Here is a 10,100-nt window from a genome sequence, read left to right as displayed (position 1 = left end):
TTCCAGAGCATTTTGTTTGCTTGTCAAAAGGGGCCCTGAAGCACTTTTCTGACCCAAGAATGTTCCTCAGTATCAAAGGATGCCGTTTTGCAGATATCACGCCGCAAACATTTTTTTAATCCTTCAGCTATAAGGAGTTATTGTGCCAACACCTGGCTTTCCCTCTCTTTTCGTCGAAGAGAATCAGCCGAAGCCAGCTGATTAATGATTGTCACCAAGCGAACTATCGTGCTTGCAGTTCTGTCGGTGACCGTTAAGAGAGTGTCATTTATCACTAACCGCCATGCACAGAAGCTGCATGTTTTCGATATATGCGCTGCAGACATGTACATTTAAACACATTTCAAATGCTCACATGCGCAAATTTTATGCAAAACTTATTTTTACGATTCATTCACACAGCAGACTAAACGGCTGCTTCGCAGCAGTAAATCTGCAAGTGGAAAAAGATTCGAGATGCAGGAGCTTCTAGATCAAATTTATTTCATACAAGGGAATGGATGATCAACGTCTGTTGGCAGCAGGGCAAGAGTGCTGGTTCTTGCAGCCTTAAGGTGGGGAGGGGGGGGGGGGCAGAATTGTGAGCAACTGAAAAGGCAACAAGCTATGAACAATAACAACAGGTTATCTTATCGCACTAATCACATCAAGATGGCAAACTTGCAAAGTAATTATTGGCACATTGCAGACTGTAATATGAGAACACGTTTATCTTTATCTCTTAATACTACTCAGGTTAATTTACTGTAACACAGCGCTTGTTAAACATACACGCAGAATTTTACATTGCTCATGTGGACCAAGGTTGATCTAACAAGCAAGATAATGCAGGCAGTAAATGCTGAATATGTCACAGCTGTCTCATAAGCGGGAATGCGCGAGGTTTCCGCTTACTGCACAAAAATGAACACTAGCACATCAATCAGTGCTGCAAAAAAATTACTGCCCTGCCAAAAAATCAGATAAAAAACAGAGAAGAGAAAAACCAGGGTGCAACAGGCAAATTGTATCTGCTAGTATTTACTCTGTTTTGAATGCACTGTTCTAGACCTGCGTATTCAGAACAATCGTACAAGCAACATGGCTAATTAGGCGAGTTTGTAAGATAACATTCTTGGCATATATGTGCAGTGCAACACCGACATGTCATTCATTCTTTGTCCCGCATCTGTGTCGCGCTGCACATATACGCCAAAAATCGTACAAGTGAACAACCTCTCATGCCAGGTGTAGGCATCTCAGCGTTAACAGGGGTGTTACTCGAAATAAAAGTTGCTTTCAGGCGAACGCACCTCGCATATCCTGGTCCCTTTCGGAGCCAGCTGGTCTCGGCCTATACTTGGTAGCCATACCAGTCGCGCCACACATCTGTCCATTTGCACGGCGCCGCGTAAAAAGCTTTGCTACCTTCCGTGCAGTTTGGTGCGCTGCACCCCGTCATACTGAAATACAAGTGTCAATATGATGTGTTTTGTGTCACTTCACCAAAGTCCCTTACTTAATATCGTCGAATACCGTAGCTGCAACCTACAGCCGATGAATGTAACGCATGCTCAACGTGCAGTCACCCGCTGATTGCAACGTCAATGACACTGGCGGAAATGACAAGTCAGCATCGTGCCCGTAAAGTTGGCTTTGCAGTGGCACAGTTGAGCATTTTACGGCACTTTGCACCATGTGATAGCGCTCAGCGAATAGCGGTGCTAGTGTCCCCGGAAAAGTTATCACAACTCTGCTCCCTGTGGGAGCATATACAGGAACACTAAGGAGCAGGGCCTCGCAGGGTTGGGAGTGGACAAATCAGAGCGCGAGCCGGGTGAGAGGTGAGGAGAGTAAAACATCTTTATTAATAATACCTGAATGGCGAGAGCAGTGTGGGAGGAACCCTCAGTCCAGGGTACAGGCGTATAGGAGCGCGTGCGTCTATTTGTCATACAAAAATCCCTCAAGTGACCTTATCCTAGGTGCCTAGGGACAGCATCGTTTAAGGATTTTTGAGAAGGCGCGATGCTGGCGCCGAGCGACGCCGTGGCGTGTTCGTCCTCGGCATGATCGTTCTCTGGACCGCGTGTTGTTCAACATTGCTCATGTGATTGTACATGCGTTGCTTGTGTGTTCGTTGTAGGTTCTGCGTTACTTGGCGGAAAGCCACGAGTAGTGGTGGTGCGGCAGTGCGGCTTTCGCCTCGGTGAGCTCTGGCAGTAGAGAATCTGCATTGTGTGACCCGTGCTTCCTTGACAATTGAAATGTCGAAGCACGACCTAAAAATGAAGACTGGCATAAGAATTGAGATGCGCACGCTACATGCCTTTGTTCGGTAGTGTTCCACTACTTTGGTGCTACAGTTAATGATCTCAAATGAGTTCAAGGAGCAAGAATTTAGTCCAGAAAAAAATATGCTTAACAGCTGTATCTAGTTGTATCATTTGCCTATGCCGCTTTATATAACCCTGTCCACACTGCTAGGAAGGGAAGCGTAGCAGAGGGCGGCAGAAAGTTGGGTGGGTGGATGAGACTAAGAAATTTGCAGGGACAACATGGCCACAATTAGTACATGACCGGGGTAGTTGGAGAAGTATGGGAGAGGCCTTTGCGCTGCAGTGGGCGTAACCAGACTGATGATGATGATGTCCACACTTACCTAAAGCACATGAGTGGCATCCTAAAAAAAATTGAGCTTTTGATATTGAATTGGAGAAAATTAATCTGTTTCAGGCTAACAGTATGTATACATACTGCGCATACCTGCATTCGGTGTACCTTATCACCAACTCTTAAGTCACCTTCTTACCTCCATCAGCGAATCGCTCCTGCAACCAAGTGTGCTGGTTCGGGTTTTACCTGCATTTCCACCTGTGCAATTGGTAAAAGTTCTTTGGCTGTTTACTGTAACTTCATATTTCAAACATTTGGTTGCATAAGAGGCTTTGGCAATACTGGCAACCCTAATGCGTGGGCATGCTTCATGAAAGGCCACCAGTACCTTCTCATTGAAGACTGTGCTCAACATTCTCCTTGGTTCGACTACGACTAAAAAAACCCACATATCTTTCCTCCGAAGCGGCTAGTATTGGTGATGCTTTGATGCAGAAAGAGGCTATTGTCACACGTGTCAACTTTAGGCCAGAAACCAATCTGGCACAGGTGGAAATTATTGCCTCGCGAGGCACATTCCTTCAGTCAATATGCACACTGTCAATGTGAGTGAAACTGAAAAAGGTTGTCTATGGTGTCAGGTTTCTTGCCTGGTTTCGGTAGTGGCATCATGACCAAGTGTTTCCACTCTGTGGGGAATTCCAATATTCCAGATTTCATTGAATACAAGCAATAGTGCTTGCTTCCTTGTTTCGGCAAGATTCCTCAACATCTGAAAAATGACTCCATCTTTGCCATGTGCACTTTAAGTGTTGACATGCTCGAGAGCAACAACAGGTTCTGCCATCGTATATAGAGGCTTTCCATTCCTTCCTTGGCAAGTGGTCATTAAGGTGCGTGCAACTCAGGTGACGGTCAGTCACTGTGAGGTGGTCGGGGAAAGCATCTGCAGCCTGTTCCTCAAGTTTCTCAGATGTGCACTGAAAATTGAGCAGCGTGTTTTCAATAGTATTACAGTATTTGGTGCATCCTGTTATAGCCGAGAATGTGTTACAGCTTACTGAGGCCTATATGTTTAAATGACGCGCCCAGTAAGCTCTAGTTAGCATGTCGCTCTTTGCAGTGTGTAAAGGATGCGTGTTGCTAACGATTCTTCAACACCTTCACATTCTGCACACTCAAGTGCATCACGGAAATGGTCCCAGCCTGAAACCCCGATTTTGTGAATGTGGCACATTTTCAGCCCTACATCAAGTATTATATCATATAATGGTCGCTGCCTCTTGGGGCAGAGTCGCACTGACACTCTGGATGAAGGCCCTAGTTGCCCATGCTAGGTAAGTGTACTGCCCTTCTGGTTTGAATGGAGGGTATACCAGTTGGGATAGTTGGTGTCATTTGGGATAGTTGGTGTCATTTGTTAATTCGAGGTCTGTGGTGTCTGCTTCTTCAAGGTGGCATCCTCTTGGCCGTATGTCTTTGCATCCCCAATGTGGGTGATGTGCATTGAGCTCACCTCGACTGAGTATTACGTGCTTGTGAAAGCAAATTTGAAGCTGTCAAAGCCAAGTGAAGTCTCCTTGGCTGTGGTGCCTGGTTTTGGAACAGAGGTAGACCAATGCCAAAATGGCTTTTAGCCTGCAGCACACCACCGCAACTTTCTGATGAGACATATGTTTATTCAAGCCGTTTCTCCCTTGCCCTAATTCAATAATAGCCAATTTTCGCAGCTGCAAATCAAGCTGACTTCAGAAGACTGCTGATTTTTTAGCCACTTCTAGTAGATTATTGCGTGGTTAATTTTCTAGTTGGGCATGACATGCTTCGTGCTTAAAAAATGAACTGTTTAAAGAATTATTGGAGTAATATTAGGACAGGCAACTGTGACTGAATCATCACTGCTTTTGTCACAAAATGTGGCAATGAGCTAGGCAGATGCTGTCACGAAACCGTAGGTTGTACAAGTACAGAAGAAACAAAATTGGAGTTGTGAAATTCAAAGCCATATTTTTACAGCCTCTCTTTATACTGCTGACATTAGAGAGCTTTAGATTAGTGGACGCAAGCAGCATGTGTAAACAAGCACCATGTTTGGGTATTTCTGGCACCCATGTGGTTTGCATAACCAAGCAGCACACGAGTCGCTTGCATCCCCTTATGCAGTACTATTATTTTCATTGTAAAACAACCAATATCAAAGTAAGTCTGATCAGCCTGCATCAATATGCTAGAAATTTTTAAGCACTTAACGTGTGTTCGTTGAATGTTTAAAGCACTTCACCACACCCTTGACCACTAGACTTGTACTTTCCAGTATTACTTGCTAATCAACTCTTGAGGTGTTTACGTTGTTTTTCTGTGCTGTAAGATTAGTTTGACAGTCCTAATAGAATTGTTAAAATGAAGGTGTGAGCTGTTGTATTGGCCATGTCATTCTACAACTGTTAGATCTGACACTGTCAAAGCATTTGGCAACATTAATAAGCTTCACCTCACTATATATATGTATTGCGGTAGGACCATTCAGCATATGAAAATAAAAACACCGGCAAATAGAGAGTTCGAGAGCACCTGAGATTATAGTAAAGCGGGCGGGGCAGTATCTTCAGGGTAACAAATGTGTTGCGGTGAAGTTATTGCAGACGTATATACACATTCATTCGTCCTAACTTTGCACCGAACCCTGCGTCCCGTTGCCAAAACTAAGAGCGCGAAAAACAGGCACAAATGTAGCTGAACATCACAGGGCACAGTATTAAGCTCCACCTCACTGTGCTTATCGCGCCCTTATTACGAATAATATTAAACATCTACTCTGCATTTCGTGGAATTCTGGCAGATCATGTGACGTCACTAAAGCTCCGTTATGTTCACAGCACTACGCGATAACTGTCGTAAAGCCCACGATAAAAGTAAATCGCATGAAGTCACGGATAGTGCACTAGCGCTGAACTCGATTGAAAACGTGCGCTGCCCTATTTCAAGGACGCGTGAACAGTTGTGAGCAAACACCACCTTAAGCATTATATTACTTACGTAAGTCGTGGCGAAAAACACGTGCACTACCTCCGCCTACGAGTCCCGTCAAATAAAGGTGCATGTGCGATGTGATGACCACGACAGTAGGTCGTGGTGATGACGCTACCGACAAGGGGCGAACAAGACGATGGATGGATGGATGGATGATTGTGGCTCAACCCTTTGAATCGGGCGGCGGCGGCGCGCGCCACCTAGCCTTTAATGGTTCTATATGCATGCATACCTATGTATTTACTCCTTTACTTTTGCGTTGATATTGTCCACCAATCAGATAGCCTCCGTTTAGTTATTTCTACCTGTTCAAAGTCTATTCTACTTTCACTGTCTTTAAAACCCAAGGCTTTGAATAGTTCCCCGTTAGATTCAACTGCAGGGTGAAGTTGTTTACAAGCAAGGATGACGTGTTCCGCCGTTTCCTCCTCCTCTCTACACGCCTCGCACACCAAATCTATCTCCTGGTATCTGGCTCGGTACATTTTAGTCCTCAGTACACCTGTCCTGGCTTCGAACAACAATGAGCTTCCCTTAGAGTTATCGTAAATATTTTCTTTGGATATTTCTTGCTTAAACGTCCTGTATGTCTCCAATGCCGATTTGGTTTGCATCTCTGTACTCCACATACCCCTCTCTGCCTCCTTAACCTTTTTCTTGACAGATGATTCCTTACTTGTTCCCCCGCTACTGCCCAAGTATTTGCTTGTCAATTTTCTAGTTCGCTTCCTCCACCTCGTGTCAACATTCCTCGTGTATAAGTAACTGAAAACCTTCCTAGCCCACCGAATTTCCCCCATTTTTCTCAATCGCTCCTCAAATGCTATCTTGCTACTAGCCTCTCTGCCCTCGAAAGAAGACCATCCCAGATCCCCCTGCACTCCAAGATTTGGTGTCTTGCCATGTGGTCCCAGAGCGAGCCTACCCACACCACGTTGCCTAATTTCCAACTGTTGCCGGGTCTCTGTTCTAATACATAGAACTGCATTGGCAAAAGTCAGGCCTGGTACCATTACCCCCTTCCATATCCCTCGTACTACCTCGTACCTATTGTAGTTCCACAGTGCCCTACTCTTCATAATCGCTGCACTTCTGTTACCTTTAGTCGTTAGATATTTTTCGTACTCTGTCAGATACTCAATGCCATTATTTATCCACACCCCAAGGTACTTGTATTTATCTACTATCTCCAGCGTGGCCTCCTGTATCTTATGCTCGCCGCAACTGTTATCATTAAAAATCATGACTGCTGATTTTTCTTTGCTAAACTTCAAGCCTAACCTGTCTCCTTCTGTACCACATATGTCCATTAATTCCTGCAGATCTTCTGCATTGTCAGCCATTAATACAATATCATCCGCGTACATCAGTCCTGGTAATGACTGTTCAATCAATTTTTCTTGCTTGAGAAATGATAGGTTGAAGCAGAGTCCGCTTTGCTGTATTTTGGCCTCTAGACCTTGTAGGTACAGCATAAACATCGGAGGTGACAATGGGCACCCCTGCCTAAGCCCCCGCCGAATCATCACAGGCTCCGAAACCTGCTTTTCCCATTGTATAATCACCCGGTTACCTTTATAGATATCTTTTAAGAAATTGGTTACTCCATCTTGCACTCCTAAAGTTTCCAGAATGCCCCACAAGCCCTCTTGAAGTACACTGTCATAGGCTCCCTTGATGTCCAAAAAAGCCAGCCATAGGGGTCTGTGTTCCTTTTCAGCTATTTCAATGCACTGTGTTAGCGAGAACAGATTGTCTTCTAGCCTCCTATGCTTCCGGAACCCATTTTGTAGCTCTCCAAGTACCCCCTCGTTCTCTACCCATGCCTGCAGTCTGTCCTTTATAATCTGCATAACCACCCTGTAAACCACTGACGTCACTGTTATAGGCCGGTAGTTATTTATGTCAGCTTTGTCCCCCTTTCCCTTATATATCATTCTCATCTTACTTAGCCTCCATTCGTCAGGTACTTTACCATCCACTAGCATTTTGCTCACCACCTCCCTCAATGCTTTCTTAGATTTCGGGCCAAATTTCTTTATTAACATAATTGGAATACCATCGGGGCCTGCCGATGTGCTACTTGGTACCCTCTTCTCCGCCCTTTCCCACTCTTTTTGTCCAAGCGAAAGCAGTGGGTTGACCGGGCTATCCCTCTCTGACGTACTGCATGTACCATTTGTCTGTTCTGTAAATTTTTCCCTCATCATGGTTCCTATATGCTCCATTGCCGCCTCTCCTTCTAACCGAGTACCTTGAGCTGTTACTATATACCTCTGCTCTAGGCTTGTCCTATTACCCAAGGAGCTCAGATGTTGCCAGAATTTTCTAGCTGCCTGTTTATCTTTTTTATTGCTTATTTTTGACAGCCATTGGGACCCTTTTGTCTTGATTTTATCGTTGATCAAATAAGATGCTTCCCTTTTGCATTTTATGTAGTTTACCCATTTCCTCTCTACTTCTGCTTCAGGTTCTCCCTTACTTTTGGAATACCTGTGTTCCCTGGAGGCTTCCTGACGTTTCTTTATGGCCTTCTTAACCTCTTCATCCCACCAGCTCTTGAGTTTTCGTATCCCTTGCCTTGTTTTCCTGACTCGCGCCTTACCTAGCTCACGCTCAAATAGTCTCATTAACTTTGGGTAAGTCCAATCAGTTTCAGTACTCTCTTATATTTCCTCTTCAATTTGTTTGGCCGCTATTTCCACTTCGTCTTCCGAGTAAAAAATCACATCTGGCGTTTCCTCGCGCGTCGTTCGTGCTTTAGTTTCCCTCTTAAAACTCAACTTGATACGTTTGTGGTCGCTACCTATACGAAGCTGACGAAGCTGACCTAGACGAAGCTGCTGCACAGCGCCGGTTCGCAAATTGCATTGCTGAGGCGCTACGCCACTTGAATATTTCAATCGTCAGCACCACTGAATTCTTCAGAAATACGGATCTCGCACCACCAGAGTTCACCGAGACTTAAATCCGACATGCCACACCACTACTACTGCGCGACTTTTAGCCACCAAATACTGAACCCACTGCGGAGACACACGACCAGCGGTCGGCGTGGGCCGGAGATTCAACGCACGCCACGGCATCGCGGTTCGCAGAACTTCGCTGCCGAGGTGCTAGGCCACTTCGACATTTCAATTGTCAAGGAAGCACGGGTCACACAACGCAGATTCTGTACTGCCAGAGCTCACCGAAGCGAAAGCACAGATGGCGAAAGCCGCACTGTCGCATCACTACTACTCGCGGCTTTCCCGCCAAGTACCTACAACCAACACACAAGCAACGCAAGCATAGGGGCAGTGTGTTCAGGCCACAGAGTTTCTCACTATAATACCTAGAGGGAAATCTGGCGCCACCGTCTATGGGAGTTTCTTAAGGGGGCACCGTGCCGTCATGGGAATGACTATGGTGGCTAGAAGGGAGAGGTGACGCCAGCGCCGGCATATCCGCCGAGAAAATGCGATCCTCTCGTTCATGCGCTGCCGCAAACATAGTTTCCTACAAAATTATTTTTGTGGGAAACTCTATGGCCGCAAAGGCCGCGGTGGCGCTGCGGTCAGCTTGGCGATGCAGTCACGCGGTTGCGCGCGTGTGCAGCTTGCCGTTTAGCTTGCCGCGGTGTCTGGCCGGCGCGACAGCGTTCCTGTTTCTTCGCGGCCGCCAAAGTGTTATCTCGTTTGTGGCAATATGTGTTTCGCTGCTGACATGTTAATGTGAGTGGTGGACTTCGCCGAACAGATGAATTCCAACGCAAAAAAACGCGAGGCAGCGTCACTGCTTCGCGCCTGGCTGCACGTCCGGCTATGTGTCGTCGAGGCAGCAGGGAGGGTGCTCTAAACTTAAGAGGGTGCGCTAAGTTGCATATTGCTTCAAGGTCGAACGTCTTAATTTTTTTTTATTTAGAGGAAAGTAATATCCCTGCCTCCCCATTTTTTAGTGGGTGTTCAATGTTTAATGTTTTTCTTTCAAATATACACAGAAGCATGTGTAAATGTGATATCTCGTATATTGAGTTACCCTGAATGTATGATGTGCAGTGCTTTGCTATTACTACGATGTGCAATAAATTTTGGCTATGCTTTGTATTACCTGTTCTGAACCCCATTCACATTTTTTAGGAGTAAGCTGACGCGTCATATTACTGAAACTTAAGGAGTGGAAGACACCGGCCTAAGAACACCCAACCTTTTTTCTCTCATGGTTATATTGCGCTCAGTTTTACAGACACGATGTTAAGGAAGGACAGGACGTGGACGGACGAAGCGCTTCGTCCGTCCACGTCCTGTCCTTCCTTAACATCGTGTTTGTAAAACTGAGCGCAATATAACCATGAACGTTCACCAACTAGCCCCCTTCATTGCTTTTTTCTCTCATTTAATACCCCTTTTAATTTCCTTTTTACATATTCCTCTATGCCCTGAGGCAATAAACAACGTTATTAAAAAATGCAATCGCACGGACCCGAAACATATTTC

General features: G+C 45.5%; 1 long non-coding RNA gene across 1 annotated transcript; it reads right to left on the bottom strand.

The window, feature by feature from the left end:
- Positions 1-461: 461 nt before the first annotated feature.
- On the bottom strand, positions 462-8,927 carry LOC142578671 (uncharacterized). Its single transcript, XR_012827285.1, has 3 exons — positions 8,817-8,927; positions 1,293-1,442; positions 462-548 (listed from the first exon to the last, which is right to left on the bottom strand). It is a non-coding gene; the product is annotated as an uncharacterized LOC142578671 (long non-coding RNA).
- Positions 8,928-10,100: the final 1,173 nt, after the last annotated feature.

The sequence above is a fragment of the Dermacentor variabilis genome, chromosome 4, assembly GCF_050947875.1.
Source record: "Dermacentor variabilis isolate Ectoservices chromosome 4, ASM5094787v1, whole genome shotgun sequence".
Lineage (NCBI taxonomy): Eukaryota > Metazoa > Arthropoda > Arachnida > Ixodida > Ixodidae > Dermacentor > Dermacentor variabilis.
This window is presented reverse-complemented; position numbering and strand designations above follow the sequence as displayed.